Genomic DNA, 17,209 nt, shown 5'->3' on the forward strand with positions numbered 1-17,209 from the left:
ACAACAGTCAAAAAGCTTAACCTCAAACAGGACAAATAAGCTCACTTTTTGGCATCCATCCACAGTTTAAACATTCATACCTCCAATACTGGTGCACTGTGGCTGCAGTGTGTACCATCTACAAGGTATGCTGCGACAGCTTGCAAAGACTTCTGCAACAGCACCTCTCAAAACCCACGAACTCTACTGCTTAGGACAAGGGCAGCAGGTGCATGTGAGCACCAGCACCTACAAGTTCCCCTCCAAATCACAAACAATTCTGACTTGAAAATGTATCATGATTCATTAATCATCGCTGTGTCAAAACTCTGGAACTCGCTATTTAACATCAGTCTGGGTGTACCCACACCAGATGGGATGCAGTGGTTCAAGAAGGTGGCTCCCCTTCACCTTCTTAAGAGCAATTAAGGATGACCAATAAATGTTGGCCTTGCCAAAAATCCCCATATTCCATGAATGAATAATAAAATAACTTGGAGAAAGGAAAGAAAATGTGAAGATAATTTACCATTTGCAGAAAGCCTTCAGTCAATGTTGAAGCTACTATCAACAAGGCTAAAGGCACCTGACAACTGTTTCAGAACCCCATTGGAGGACCTGAAAGCACATACTCTAGGGTGACATATCAGTCCTGAGGGAGTACTGCTCTGTTGGAGGTGCTGTCTTTCAGATGAGATGTTAAACAAAGCGCCAGTCAGCCTGTTTAGGCGGATGTGAAAAATATCACCCTATTGTACTACTTTAAAGAATAGGAGGGAGATTTCCCAATATTCTAGTTAAGAGTCATTCCTCAACCATGTATTTATTGCTGTTTATGGAACCTTGCTATGCTCAAATTGGAAATTGCATTTTGTTACAAAATAGTGACTACAGTTCAGAAGTAGTTTATTTTTGTGAAGTGTTTTGAGTCATGCTGAGGACATTAACAGTGCTGTAGAAATTCCGGTCCCTCTATCCATTATTCCCAGAGCAATATGACTTGTACATTAAAACTGGGATATCTAAGAAGATATGGAATATGATTATGATTTTGTTTTTTGTGAAATATTGGTGATTTTTTTTTCTATTGTTTTTGGACCATTTCCTCAATATCATTGGATTTGAGTAGTGTGGCAGTTTCCGGTTTATAGCAATGCAAAATATGGAGTATAATCAAAGGCAGGTTTCAAGTTTGGATGTGAGACCAGTTCAGCTGTAGAATGGTGGCAGCAGGCATGTTATGGACAATTTTTAAATTAATCTTAGGAATTATTTTTGTCTATTTTTCTCCCCCCCCACCCTTTGTTTCTGAAGGTGTTGCTTGCTTCTGGTATACAGTTCTATGGGTATGTCAGGACTCTAGCCCAAGTCCATTTTGTCCCTGAGTGGTAAGTGTTGGGAAGCTATGTGACAAGAGAGGATTTCATGACTGAGCTTGATCCTGTCTTCAATTGTTTTTACAAACATGCATTTTCCAGAACATTCGATAGCTATCAAGTGGTAATAAACCTTTTGAAAAAATGTTTTGAAAATGTTTTTTAAAGGAGTAGAGAGGGGTGTGAAACTTTAGGGAGGGAACTCCAGACAGCAGAACCTTTGGAGCTAAAGGATCTGTCACCAATAGTTGGGTGAAGGAGTGTGCAGGAGTTGGGGGAATAATGCACAAAAATTTGGAGTTACAGGAATGAGAAGGGGTTATATACCAGGAGAGGGCTGAAGAGGTAGGATGGATTGTGGTTTAGCATGAGGTTGTGGCTGGAAATGGAGAGGTCATCACAAACAAGGCAGGTGAATTTACCAAGTGGCCAGAGACAATGGTCTGTATTTTCTGGTCAGTGAAGAAGGAATGCTGCCTGCTGTTCATCATGCTTACAGCTGTCCATAAGCCTTTGTGGACTTCTGAGCAACACATTACATAGCATGGCATCTTCTAAAGCAGATCTGTGGCACTTAAGAGCAAGACAAGCAACAATATCTTTCTTTAACCCATCAGATTGAAAATTCCTCAGTGGGGCATACAGATTCTTAACAAGGAAGTACAAATTAGAATATTTTAATTCAATGGAAAGCCATGCACAAAAAGTGAAATAAAAAGCAGAAAAGAAAGCTGGGATTGAGAGAGAGATAAAAGAGAAAGAATGAAAAGGTGCAAAAAACTCCTAACAATAATTAAATTCTAAAGGGTTAAGAGTCTAGACTTATAAAATTTAATTTTCAAGACCAGAGGGTTGTTTTTCTGTAATTAAAACTTATAATGTCATTAAAAATTCACTTACACCTGAATACGTTAGTCCGAACTTTTTGTGATGTGATTTGATTGGTAATTATTGTGCAAGCACTACAAATTATGCTCTACATGTATATTAATGCTGAATATAACAGTGAGACACTTGAGTGAAGCTTGTAGAAGAGCAGGGCAATTCGGACAACAACTTTCAGATTTTCACATTTAACTGTGCATATGCAGACCTGGGAGTTGCTATTTGATTTACTAAATAATAATGGTGAGTGCTGATAACCTCATTGTCATTCCTATTGTAAAATCTGGGCCAATGAGTTAAGTCTTCCCATTGTCAAACTGGGAAAGGTATGACTCATCCAAGTCTGGATGCTGGACAAACAGAATGAAACTAGAACAAAAATAAAAATACCTGGAAAAACTCTGCAGGTCTGGCAGCATCTGTGGAGAGGAACACAGTTAATATTTCGAGTCCGTATGCCTTTTCTACAGAACTAAGTGAAAATAGAAAAGAGGTGAAATACAAGCTGGTTTAAGGTGGGGGGGGTTGGGACAGGTAGAGCTGAATAGAGAGCCAGTGATAGGTGGAGATAGCCAAAAGATGTCACAGACAAAAGGACAAAGAGGTGTTGAAGGTGGTGATATTATCTAAGGAATGTGCTAATTAAGGGTAGAAAGCAGGACAAGCAAGGTACAGATAGCACTAGTGGGGGTATATATTATATAATCAATATAAGCTATTGGGAAAGAGGGGGATCGGAAAGGGGGTGGGGATGGAGGAGAGAGGTCATGATCTAAAATTGTTGAACTCAATATTCAGTCCTTAATGCTGTAAAGTGCCTAGTCGGAAGAAGAGGTGCTGTTCCTCCAGTTTGCATTGAGCTTCACTCAGCAAATGCTGCCAGACCTGCTGAGTTTTTCCGGGTATTTTTATTTTTGTTTTGGATTTCCAGCATCCACAGATTTTTGCTTTTATCTTAGAATGAAACCAAAGCCTGCTTGTGAGAATGCCGGAAAGCTGTAGTTAGATGTCATTCTGTGCATCTGCGGGTTTGCCAATTATTGATAGAAGCACTACAGATATAGAACTTTTGGATATAGTGTAGATATACAATTCCCCAATGGCTAATTAGTTTTGCCACTGAAGGTGGGCGGAGGTACTGTACTGCCCTTTTTTGTTAGGCTGTTCATCTGTAAACATATATCTCAAAAACTAATGGATGACTTCAATAAAACTTTTTACAGTGATAGGATGTGGCTCAAGGAAGAACTGATTTTTTTTTTTTGCAAAAGATACAGATCCATTTCCTGGAATTTTTTAAAGGATCTGTTAACAATGGAAGATAGGGTGCATTGACTTGTTTTTTTTTTAGAGTGTTGTGGGTTCTTTTATTTAGAATGTGTTGGCATGTTTTGGATTGCCTCAACTGCTGTGGTGGAATTTGTCACTGGTGTCAAAATGTGAGCAGAGTGTTCAGAGCAGATTGTTGGATGTGGATTGGCCTGAAGCCTCCTCAATGAGATGGAGGTTCATAATAAAACAATTTATTTTTCAACTTTGTAGTTGCAGAGCATCAACCAAGAAGGGAAAAGCTTCAAAGAAGAACTATATAATTATAATAACATTGAATTAACACAGTGTAGTGGAGGTGGGTATAAGTTCTACTCAGTGCCCTCTTCACTTTTTTTTAATATTATGGAAATCTGGTGCAGCATGTGTTCACATCCTATTAAAATAATTGTAGAAGAAGTTTATAAAGTCCCCAAGAAATCCAGTGACTACCTGCACACTTTTTTAAAAAAAAGAGGGCTTCTTACAAACAGATATTACACAGTACTTTGACCGAACTCAACTAGAACAGCATTAACTCCGATAGTTAGCCTTGTACCAAATGGTTCCAATGCACCAGGGAATCCAATTGATACTTGTATATCACATTGAATCCTGACTTTATGCAAATGCACACTCAAGTGCTTTATGTTGGCACATACATAATATTATATAACTGCACGTATTTCAATATCTATGTATTCTCATTTAAGCTTTTGATAGTTTTCTGCCACTAAATCACAATGACCAAATAGTGGCTCAGATTTTCTGGTAGTAATGACAGTAAAACTGTCATATTGCTAAACAGCATCACCTACCTTGAAAGAATTATGTAATATTTGTTGAATTTCAAATTTCTCCATTACGATAAATACCGCATTGTTTAAAACAATTTTTTTTAGAAATTTGTGAGATATTTTAGCTTCTACTTTAATTCCATGTGTATGCCCCCATCATTTATTTTGGTACCTGTAAAATGTAAAGTTAATAATGAAGAGATTGAGTAGCAATCCGGAGACCCAGGGTAATTCTCTGGGGATCCAGGTTCGAATCCCACCGTGGCAGATGGTGGAATTTGAATTCAATAAGAACCTGGAATTAAATGTCCAATGATGATCATGCAACCATTGTCGATTGTTATAAAAACCTATCTAGTTTACTAATGTCCTTTAGGGAAGGAAATCTGTTGTCTTTACCTGGTCTGGTGTACATATGACTCCAGACCCACAGCAATGTGGCTAACTCTCGATGCCCTCTGAAATGGCCTAGCAAGCCACTCAGTTGTAACAAACTGCTACAAAGTCACAAAAAAGGAATGAAACCGGATGGACCACTTGGCATCGACCTAGGCACCAGAAACAACAATGGCAATCTCAGCCCTGTTGACCCTGCGGAGTCCTCCTTACCTTGGGAGTGCTAAATTGGGAGAGCTGTCTCGCAGATTAGTCAAGTAATATCCTGACATAGCCATCCTTGCGGAATCATACCTTACAGATAATGTCCCAGACATCACAATCACCGTCCCTGGGTATGTCCTGTCCCATCGGCAGGACAGACCCAGCAGAGGTGGCGGCACAGTGGTATTCAGCCAGGAGGGAGTTGCCCTGGGAGTTCTGAACATCAACTCCGGACCCGATAATGTCTTATGGCATCAGGTCAAACATGGGCAAACTTCCTACTGATTACCACGTACTGCCTCCCCTCAGTTGATGAATCAGTACTCCTGCAAGTTGAACACTACTTGGAGGAAGCACTGAGGGTTGCAAGGATGCAGAACGTACTCTGGGTGGGGGACTTCAATGTCCATCACCAAGAGTGGCTCGGTAGCGTCATTACTAACCGAAGTGGCCGAGTCCTAAATTACATAGCTGCTAGACTGGGCCTGCAGCAAATGGTGAGGGAACCAACATGAGGGAAAAACATACTTGACCTCATCCTCACCAACCTGCCTGCCGCATGTGCATCTGTCCATGACAGTATCGGTAGGAGTGACCACTGCACAGTCATTGTGGAGACAAAGACCCACCTTCACATCGAGGACATCCTCCATCGTGTTGTGTGGCACTACCATTGTGCTAAATGGGATAGATTTTGAACAGATCTAGCAAGTCAAGACTGGGCATCCATGAGGTGCTGTGGGCCATCAGCAGCAGGAGAGTTGTACTCAAACACAATCTGTAACCTCATAGCCCGGCATATCGCCAACTCTAGCAAAACCATCATGCTTCAATGAAGAGTGCAGGAGGGCATGCCAAGAGCAGCACCAGGCAAATCTAAAAATGAGGTGTCAACCTAGTGAAGCTATAACACAGGACTACTTGCATGCCAAACCACGTAAGCAGCAACTGATAGACAGAGCTAAGCGATCCCATAACCAACGAATGAGATCTAAGCTCTGCAGCCCTGCCACATCCAGTCATGAATGGTGGTGGACAATTAAACAACTCACTGGAGGAGGAGGCTCCAACAATATTCATTCCTCAATGATGCAGGAGCCCAACACATTAGTGCAAAAGATAAGGCTGTTGCATTTGCTACAATCTTCTACCAGAAGTGTCGAGGGGATGATCCATCTTGGTCTCCTCCGGAGATCCCGAGCATCACAAATGCCAGTCTTCAGCTAATTCAATTCACTCCATGTGATATCAAGAAATGGCTATGGGCCCTGACAACATTCCGGCAATAGAACCCTAGACTTGTGCTTCAGAACTTGCCACGCCCCTAGTCAAGCTGTTCCAGTACAGCTACAACACTGGCATCTACCCAGCTATGTGGAAAATTGCCCAGATATGTCCTGTACATCAACAAGCAGGACAAATCCAACCCAGCCAATTATCACCCCATCAGCCTACTCTCGATCACCAGTAAAGTGAAGGAAGGAATCATCAACTGTGCTATCGAGCAGCACTTGCTTAGCGATAACCTGCTCACTGTTGCCCATTTGGGTTCCGACAACGCCACTCAACTCCTGACCTCATTACAGCCTTGGTTCAAACATGGACAAAGAGCTGAACTCCCAAGATGAGGTGAGAGTGACTGCCCTTGACATCAAGTCAGCATTTGACCAAGTGTGGCATCAAGGAGCCCTAGCAAAACTGGAGTCAATGGGAATCGGAGAGGCGGGGTGGGGGGAAGCTCTCCACTGGTTGGAGTCACACCTAGCACAAAGCAAGATGGATGCAGCTGTTTGATGTCAGTCATCTCAGCTCCAAAACATCACTGCAGGAGTTCCTCAGGGTGGCTTTCAGCCCAAATATCTTCAGTTACTTCATCAATTACCTTCTTTCAATCATAAGGTCAGAAGTGGGGATGTTCGCTGATGATTGCACAATGTTCAGCATGATTCGCGACTCCTCAGATACTGAAGCAGTCCATGACCAAATGCAGCAAGGCCTGGACAGCATCCAGGCTTGGGCTGACAAGTGGCAAGTAACATTCGTGTCACACAAGTGCCAGGCAATGGTCATCTCTCAAAAGAGAGATTCCAAACATCGCCCCTTGATGTTCAATGGCAATACCATCACTGAATTCCTCCCTATCAACATCCTGGGGCTTACCATTGACCAGAAACTGAACTGGACTAGCCATTTAAATACTGTGGCTACAAGAGCATGTTAAAAGCTAGGAATTCTGTGACAAATAACTCACCTCCTGACTCCCCAAAACCTGACCCTTGTGCCTGTCTACAAGGCATAAGTCAGGAGTGTGATGAAATACTCCCCACTTGCCTGGATGAGTGCTGCTCCCACAATGCTCAAGAAGCTTGACACCATCCAGGACAAATAGCCCGCTTGATTGGCACCACACCCATTAACATTCACTCCCTCCACCACTAGTATGTACCATCTACAAGATGCACTGCAGGAATTCACCAAGGTTCCTTTGACAGCATCTTCCAAACCCACAACCATTACCATCGAGAAAAACAAAGGCAGCAGATAGATGGGAACACCACCACCTGGAAATTCCCCTCCAAGTCACTCACCATCCTGACTTGGAAATTTATTAATGTTCCTTCATTGTCACTGGGTCAAAATCCTGGAACTCCCTCCCTAACAACACTGTGGGTGTATCTACACCACATGGACTGCAGCAGTTCAAGAAGGCAGCACCACCTTCTCAAGGCCACTAGGGATGTGCAATAAATACTGGCTCAGCCAGCGAAGCCCGCATCCCGTGAATGAATAAAATAAAAATTGAGTGGTTTTCACGCCCTGATTTGCCATCTGTGAGAATACTTCAATATTCTTACCTTGCTTGATGACGTTGCTGCTGCTGGATGTATGGAGGTCCCCCTGACTTGGCGCCAGATTCAAACTCATGTTGGGAAGGGAAAATCTGCCCCCAGAGATTTCTAGGTCTTTGTGAATAGCCTTCTTCAAAATCACAGGCGAGCCTTGTTGCAATTGTCATTGATCAGGAAATTCAGCCCCCACAGTAAATTTTACTTTTATAACAGCTGTGTCTTTATTAAAATGTATTTTACTTTTATTAAAATAATCACTTAATGAAGAAATTCTCCTTTTACTCGCATACAACTTTAAAAAAAAACAAATTTATTCAGAAGATATTTGATAACAAAATATATGCATGTTTTGCACAGCCAAGTTGAAATTAGTATTCCAAGAGTTAAGGCAAACCTTACTTGTTTGCAACGAAAGCTAAAACTCCTGTGGCAAAGGCATTGCATTTCTTAAGCTACTCTCAGATTAATTTGATGGAAAAGTTATCTTTTACACTATTGTGCTTAGTGCTCACTGAATCATGTTGCAAGACATTTTTTCTGGCAAACCTTTTGAGTAAGTTTTATCAATGGAATTGGTACCTTTGTCAACCCTGTGCATATGACAGCATTGCCATTTAGGAATGAATCTTTACTGTGCAGGCAACATTTGAGCACCAGTGGGTGACATCATGTATTGATGGGACTTGGCTGTGCATGTGCATTTGCAATTCCCAATCGTGTTGAGTGGAGATTTGCTGTTTCTAATGCTGGGATGGGGAAGGGAAAGTTCAGAGGAAGAATAGGCATTAGGTTGTTTCTGTGCTGACTCATGAAGGATGTAATCACATCATCAGAAATAAGTTGGCCAGCAGGAGGAATTGAGTATTACATGCACCAACAAATATTAATAGGATGAAATTGAGAGCAACTTTGTGAAATTATATTCCTAAACATACAAAAATAGCAGACAGGAAAGTACCAGTTGATTGAGTCTGTCCTGTATAGTCATGACCTCTGCTGTTCCAACACACCAGTAACCATGGAACCTCCTCAGGGTTTGCAGGGGGTCTGAAAAATAGATGATAAAAAATACTACACAAATTCAGGAAGAAACTTAATTCTGGGAAATTCCTTTATCTGGGCAAAATTAAATTCCCCTTCTGGAGGAATGCTTGGAGGTGGGGGGACCATGGATTGGGCAGGAAGGTGCAGGGTGGAGATCCTGCTGGCTTCTGGCTTCTCCCTCCAATTTAGTCCGGGGCAGGAAGGCTTGAAAATGGTTTTCCTGTCCATAGGTTAATTGATGCTCTTAAATGAGGGAGGTGGGTGGCCATGCCAGACCGACCAACTGCAAGAAAAACCCTGGCAGTAGACCTGGAGCCTAATAGGTTGGGAGGGGATTGTGGTGGGGGTGGGGGGTGGTGGGGGGGGATGGGGGGTGGTGGGGCGGTGGTCCCTCTTTGTCAGCACTTGCCAGCAGGAATGGCTGGACCCAGCATGAGACCCTCCTCTGCCCCTAAAGTTGACCTTTAAATTGTCTGGCCCCGGCAAACCCACCCCTCGCCTATCTCTTTATGTTCCAGCAACAATCCATGGTATAGGCCACACTGCAGTACCAGTAGTGGCCACAACTCCCAGTGGCACTAATGGTACTGGAAAACTGCCAGCCTCTGATTGACTATCAATCGGAGGTGGAACATTTGCTCCACACCAGAATTTCTTGCGGAAGTTCCCCTTACAGGAGCCAGAAGCCCAGATGCTGACTAGGTAAGAGCCTGATTGGGATTAATCTTGTCTACCCCGCAGGAAATGGCTGTGGTGTGATTGCCACCAGTTTTCCAGCTGGTAGATTGCTTCCCCACCAGAACGATTAAATTCTGTCCTGCACCCTTAATTTGTAGGAGAAGTGTCAGTGAGCTCAGGTAGGTTCTGAGGGATACCTGAGGCATGGAGGAAAAGAAAATTACAGGGCCTCAGTGCTCTATATGTAGGACATCACTCAGCCTTTTTTTACTTTCCTCCATCACTAGTTAAAAATGTCTCTTTGGAATGACCTTCTAAAGATGAGTAGGAACTCAAGACACAGCAAGAACAGCATATCAGCACTGACTTAGCTTTCCGGTACCATTTCTATAGATTTGGGTCAGTAGTTTTATTTAATGGTACTGTGAGATTACAGTATCGTAATTTCAGCTGTAGTTACACAGTTTGAGATTAATGTTAATACGTTAAACCAAGGCCTGTACGTTTAGTAATAAATTAGTCACAGTGGGAGTATCATTGCAATGATAAACTCAGTGTACACTTTCGACTGCTAATCCATCCTCACTACACTGCTCTCCCACATGAAAAAGTTTCTCATGTGGGTTTTTTTATAAGTTACTTCCATAACATGAGTAAGGTAATTCATACCCTTTCAATGCTTGTTATGTTGGGGAGGAAGTTTTATTCCCCATATACTGTTTGTTTGCCACTGATTCTGTGACCCAAATATAAAGTTGTATTGTTTAAAGAAGCTTAATTATAAGAGTTTGGAATATACAATATGTTCGGTTCAGAATTGTTACAAGGGTTTGTCATTAAGTTACTTCGTTGATCAAAGATTATAGGGATTAAATAAAATTGTAAACAAAGTAGGAATGTTGTAAACTAATGACCTTTCCAGTGCTGAAGAATTTTTAGTCACCTCCCAGCACCTTTGTGCATCATCAAGGAGAGGGAAAACTAGAAGTCACAGGCAATAAAATAACGGCCCAGGAAATCATTAAAGATACTGCACACCAGAAAAGTTACCTCAACGTCATATTTCACCACCATTAAATCAATGTGTGAAAGCTACTCTATCGGTGTTCTTTTTGTTTTATAAACTTCTGACCGACCTCTTGAAGTTCAAGATAATCTGCTTATTTTTATCAAGAATTGTATTGTATTTGCTGTTCTATTAGCTTTCACGACTATAACTGAAGAATCCAGCCATCTAGAAATTTTATTGAACTGTGTTATGTCCAAATGAAAATAATTTAGCAAGAGTGCTAACATACGAAGTAAATATTCCCTAACCACTACTAAGACATTGCCTGTCTGAAGCTGGTTTCATCACTTTGTACCTAAATTTTTCATTGATGTGAAACCAAAATGCTTTTGATTTTTATGACCTGTATAATATAACTGACCTATAAAGCTCCTTGCAATAGAATTTTTCTCCATTAATTATAAATGAGAAATGCAATTCCACTTGTGATGAATTTGACTCTGCAGCTGTTCACTAGGCCATATAGATAACCATTTCAGAGTGACTCTAGTGCTAAAGAAACTCCATCGGTTAAAAATAGGGTTGCCCTAATTTTGGGCATGGGAGTAGCAAGTCATAACCTGCCCATTCCCACCCTGGTCAAGGTGGGCACCATGCAATTTTTGTCTACCCATCATACCTGCGTGATTGTAGTTTAGGACCGGGCATCTCTCTCACTTCTGTCTGCATCTCCAAGCTGCCTGTGGCCTCTTTGCACAGCATGGGCACCAGCAGTGAATCACTTGGTGCAGTCAGCCTGTTCTCCCTAAAGACAGGGTGTACCTTAGGGGGAAGCTGCAGAAAGATATTGCTGCAATGTAAATTGTTTCAAAGTGAACTTTAGGGCAGGCAGATTGTTCTAGAGAGACACGTAATGCTGGAAGCATTAGTGGTGCAGGTGGGCAGGAGGAGAGACACCATGCCCAGGAGGGGCCAGGAGCCCTTAAGCACTAGCTCAGAAGGCAGGAACAAGTGACTGAGGAGCTCACTTCCCAGAGTCTGAACCCAAGGACCTGATAGCAGTGCTGTAAAAAGTCTAATAACCTCACATGGGTGGTGAGTGTATATTCACGTGACATCTCCTACCCATTACAATACCAGCTTCTCTTGCTACTCAGTGTAGCACAGCCCATTCACTCACCCAGCAGGACTCAACCTGACACTCAGGACACTCACCTGACATCCAGATATTCCACCTTACACTCATACCTACCATTGTTGCCAGCCTCACAACTACCTCTCACTGGCTCCACATAGAAATTGTAGAAATAATAGAAAATTTGCAACACGGAAGGCGGCCATTCAGCCCATTGTGTCCATGCCAGTTGCCAGTTTACACAGCGTTACCCAGCCTACCATCCTGCAGTAGGTCCATAGCCTTGAAGTTCACATATGTCCAGCTATTCAACCATCGCAGGCACATCAGCGAAACACAGTGGACAGAATTTTACAGCCCCTTGGGGGTGGTATTGGAGGTGGGGGCAACGAATATAAGGAACATACTGTTAGGTTAGTTCCAGTCTACTTGTGATTTTCCGAGAGGCAGGTTTGCAAAGGTGATGGCAACCCAAGAGCAATGGTGGGAATCCAATTAAGGTATCCCCTCAGAAGGTGGCTCATGATGCCTCTCCGCCATCCAAGAACAGAAGCTGAGCAGCGCTACAATAGGAGCCACGCCTCCACAAGGGCTGTGGTGGAGAGAGCCATCGGTCTTCTCAAGATGCTCTTCTGATGCCTGGACCTCTCAGGGGGCACATTCCAGCACCACCCAGATTGTGTGTCAGTGATAGTGGTTTCACTCTGCACTCTCCACAATCTGGCGCTGGAAAGGGGGGAAGCAGTGGATGATGAAGACATTGATGCAACGGATGGGGCTGCACATGATATGTCCAGCACTGATTCTGGGGATGAGGAAACACAGGGGAATGTTTAGGGGCTAAATGCTGACCTGGGTCCACACCAAGGAGGCAGGGACACCCAGGAGACTTTAATCCAACGAACCTTCAGCTAGCTCCACACAAATGGATCAGCAGGACCAGCATTGCCTGGTGCTTCCATACTTGGCGCTTAAGTGCTACCTACATTTTGCCACTTCAGCTGCAACTAAGGGCTTTGGACATAAACTTCAATGCCCACTCAAACACTCATGACATATATGTGAAACATACAAATGCTGAACAAAGGAGCCACCCACAGCCATGGTAACACTCTGGTTTTAATTTTACCATCATGAGGTCACATAAAGTCAAACTAAAAGATTTTTCAAGCATAAACAAATAATAATTCCCTAATCTAGGGCCAACGCACAAACACCAGTGAGAAACCCTTGGTGTGCCTAATGCTTACGTTTATGGGTGCTATGTCTTGGTGTCACCCCATCTCTCGGAGTGGCATCTGAGGCAGCCAGCTGTCCTGTTGGCCTCGATGACCTTGGCGGCCGTCCTCTGGCCCATGGAGCCTGTTCTGGCCCCGCCTGGGAGGGATCTGCCAGGTCCACAGCTGGCATCTACCCAGTCATCGCAGCCTCACCCGATTAAGCTGTCACTGGGAGAGGGGCGGAACAGCTGTTGCCCTCATCCTGAGCACCGTGAGAGGAGCCCGCAAATACAACAGGCAGCTGCTCCGCCGACATGAGGTCGCCCTGGACCTCCCTGCTCACCGTGGATGGATGGGCAACGAGCTGGGGAGCTTGAAGCCCACACCATCTCCCACATTGACAATGACCAGCTGTGGCCACTGGTGCTGTGAGGGCTTGCAGGTCCGAGCGTAACCTCAGGAGAGGCTGCTTGTTCTCCTGGAAGCCCCCCTCCACAAGAGTCACCACTCTCTCCATGGAGGAAGCATGACACTCTGCCATGAGGCTCATTGCATCACTGATGCTCTGCGTGGACTCCTCCTCCAACACCAAGCGAAGCATAGCCTCATGTGTCACTCCCGGATGCCCCCGTGCACCCGGCTGCATTTCCTGCAGCTGCTGCATCGTGGACGGCTCCAGAAGCACATCATCAGGCACCGACTGAGCATGTGCCTGGTTCCCCGCAGTCCTCCGATTGCTGGAGCCATCAGCACACTCTGTCTGTGCCAGTTCCTCCAGCAATTGTGAAGTGCCCTCTCCACTGTGCCCTGGCATACTAGCAATGCCCATCGATGTGCTAATATCTGCACTGATGTCTGTCTTGCAGAAATGGTGTGAAGCAGGTGAGAGTTGAGGGCCCGCAGATGTGAGAGGGGGCATCTGGAATTGCTCCTGGCAGACAGGCTCTGATGATGCTGAAATTAACAACAAGGACAGTGGATCAGTTAGCGTGCAAACAGTGACACATTTCATCCCTTTCCCCTGGCTCATTATGCGCTCAACCTTCCAGAACCTATGGAGACGAATGTTGGGAGGGTGGCAAATAGTCAGGAGGAGACCCTGACATTATAGGCTGATACAGACGGGATGGTCAGATGGCCTAAGGAATGCCAAATGGAATGTTATGTGCATAAGTTTAAGGGGATGCACTTGGGCAGGAGAAACAAGGTACGAGGAATGGTAGGACCGTGGAAAGTAAGCAGGATCAGAGGGATTTTGCTAGGCATGTCAACAGGCCTGTTAAGGTAGCGGGACAGGTACATAGGGTGGTTAAGAAGGTAAATGCCATACTTGCCTTTATTAGCCAAGGAATAGAATATAGGAACAGAGAGGTCATGTTGCAAATGCAGAAAACGCTGCCTAGGCCACAGCTATAGTTCTGCGTGCAGTTGTGAAATGTGCTTCACGGGAGAGATGTGACTGAAGTGGAGAGAGTGCAGAGGTCGTTGGCCAGGATACTGGCTGGGCTGGAGAATTTGACTTATGAGGAGACATAGCATAGACTTGGATTATTTCTCTTGGAGCAGAGGAGATTGAGGGGTGACATTATTGAGGTTTATGACATTATGAGGGACATAGATAGGGTCGACAGAAAGGAACTTTTCCCCTTGGCAGAGGAATAAGTAACCTGGTGGCATTGATTTAAGGTAAGGGGCGTGAGGTTCACGGGTGAGGTGATGAGCAACTTTTGCACACAATAATATGGGACGCACTGGCTGAAAGGATGGTGGACGCAGAAACCCTCCTAACATGTAATAAGTATTTGGATGTGCAGTTGTGATGCCATGGCATACAAGGCCATGGGGATAGTGGTCGGAAATGGGATAAGGCGACTTTGGAAGATGCTTGACACATGCACCTTCGAAGGGCCGAGGGTCTATGACCCTCACCTCTGACTCTATCAGTCTGTGAATGAGCAATGTTGCAACAATTATGAATCAAACAATCATCAGTGCTTGGATGTTGGAAGGACAGAGCGGATGTCACCATTGACCTCAGATACCTGGCCATTCCACCCCAGCCTCACCGACACCAGTGGACCTGGGCGCATGGCGCCTCTCAAGATCCAGGGCCTCCTGCTTGAAACAGTTTAAAATCATGAGCTGGGCCTGGCTGCCTCCAGTCCGCGAATGCTCACACACATTGTGAGCATTCTTCTCCTGAAAAACAAAGAAGATCATTCATTGTGGCTAATCGCACATGAAATCTGCACACGCACGCCGCACCCCAACCACAGTGGCCTACCTCAGGCCTCCAGTGCCTCCTCTCCCTGCTACTGTTGATCAGTCTCCCAACCCCCCCCCCCCCAACAGCTACCTTGGACACATTCTGCATCTGTCACTTTAGGAAACACGTGGGTCTTAGCTCCCATATTAAGGAGGCGCCACTACGTGCAGTGTTGAGGGCAGCAGATGGCTCTTGGCCATGAGACCTTGAGGCTCCCTTTCCACAGTCTCATCACTGTGAACAGGACATTTGTTGGAGTTATGAGTATGTGCTTCGCTGCATCTCCTGCAGGTTGCCCCCAGACTAGTCATGTGCGACTAAGAGCAACACATGATGCGTGGGAGAACTCATCTCCTCATGAACCGCTCAGGCTGATGTAAGCATGGGCACTACCTGCTTGCCCACCAGTGTAGGATAAATGCCCAACATGATTCAATGCAGTCACAACGGGGTGGGGAGGGGGGGGTGCCCTCAAAGGCTAAGGCTATTGCTGGGTTAAATGCCCAATGCCAAGATAGTGCTCACCCTTCCAGAGCACAACAAATTATTGAAGTGCTTACGGCATTAGATCCAGATGGGTCGCACAATGTCATAGGAGCTCGTCACCTCCGCCACCTCTTCCCAGGCCCGCTTCGTCATGTGGGGGGCCGCCTCCTCCCATCCTCGGGGACCATCACCTCCCGCCGTGCTGCCACCTCCTCAAGGAGGGCAGCAAGACAGTCATCAGAAAAGCGAGGGGCACATTGGCCTCCCCGCAGGCCTACCCTGCAGCCTGCCCTGCTCCTGTGGCAGACCCTGCAGCCTTCCCTGCTCCTCTGCCCTTCCCTCCGGCGTGCCCTACTCAGCCGGCTCCCTGCAGAGTGACCTCGACGTGGCCATTGTGAGCAGCCTACAGGATGCTGCCAGGCCTCCTTTAAACAGACTGCCGGGTCGCCATTGGACCCGGCGGTCTGTGCGCGCCTGCCGCCGCCTGCACACTCCCACTATTCATGGGAGTCAGAAATGCGCTGGGTGGGCCTTAATTGGCCCGCCCGCGCAAAATGGCAGCGCGGCCCCAATTGTTCCTGCTCTGCCCACCCGACAGGCAGAAAATTCTGCCCCTGGGGGAGGCAGCTGCACAGTGCAAGGTCAGAATTGTGATCATTTTAAATGATTTTAATAATGCACCTGCAAACAAGTGACAAGGATGTTCTCTTCCTGGGTCAGGGACTTGCTATTGTGCCCATACCTCCTGGAGATGGATGTCCATGACAGTTTTGGTATAGATGCCACACCCCTTGCAAAGATGATGCCTCCATTGAATTTCTGCTGTTCCTGCTGCTTGGATCTCAGCAACACTCCCACTGGTGAGACAGTGAAGGTTGCTAACTGCAATGGTTCATGATGTGACAGACTCCCCTTCCAGAATCTACCCACCACCCTTAATTATACAGTGAAATGGGAGGCAGCCTGCTAGTTGACCACCTCCTGTCAGATTTTGCCAGTGGACACACTAATGGAAGGAGTGGGTTCGGGACCTGGAAGTGGTCCTGATGCTCAAAGACTTTCTAAGCACAGAAGGTTCTGGTCAGTACCACACAATCACTAATGTTCTACCCGATCTCTTGCAGGACAAGTGTCACAGGTGACACAGAATAGAAGGCCACAGAGCAGACATGGCAGAGGGCAAGGCTGCCTGGGTCTCCTGAATGCCATTGAGGAGATGGCTCTTCACATCACGGGCCTGGCTGTGATGGGGCCTATAATGTCCGATGTTGCTGGTAACATTGAGGATGACAACATGTTCTTGCCTCATGCCTCTTCACAACTCCCAGCTCATCCTCATCCAACTATCCGACATGAAGAGCAAGTTGCAAATATGTGACCTGGACCTCTTGCTTCCCACCCCACCCCACTTTCCTTACACCAGCCTTCCCTTCCGAGATCCTGCTTCCAGGCGTGCTAGAACTACTCTTGGCCTAACCACTGCAGCCCCAGGAGAAGGGAAAAGAACAACCGCATAGTACTAATGAACAGGCCCCATCACTTGATCAGATACTTGCAGACACCAGCTCAGATATTTG

At 45.4% G+C, this 17,209-nt stretch overlaps 1 long non-coding RNA gene across 1 annotated transcript in view; it reads left to right on the forward strand.

Annotated features, from left to right (window-relative positions):
• The window catches only part of LOC121283993, a 122,959-nt gene extending 106,133 nt beyond the window's left edge, over positions 1–16,826 (forward strand). Inside the window, exon 3 of the long non-coding RNA XR_005944413.1 lies at positions 16,757–16,826. This is a non-coding gene — a long non-coding RNA (uncharacterized LOC121283993). The remainder of the gene's footprint in view (positions 1–16,756) is intronic.
• The last annotated feature ends 383 nt before the right edge of the window (positions 16,827–17,209 follow it).

This window comes from Carcharodon carcharias, chromosome 11, assembly GCF_017639515.1.
Source record: "Carcharodon carcharias isolate sCarCar2 chromosome 11, sCarCar2.pri, whole genome shotgun sequence".
NCBI classification, from domain to species: domain Eukaryota; kingdom Metazoa; phylum Chordata; class Chondrichthyes; order Lamniformes; family Lamnidae; genus Carcharodon; species Carcharodon carcharias.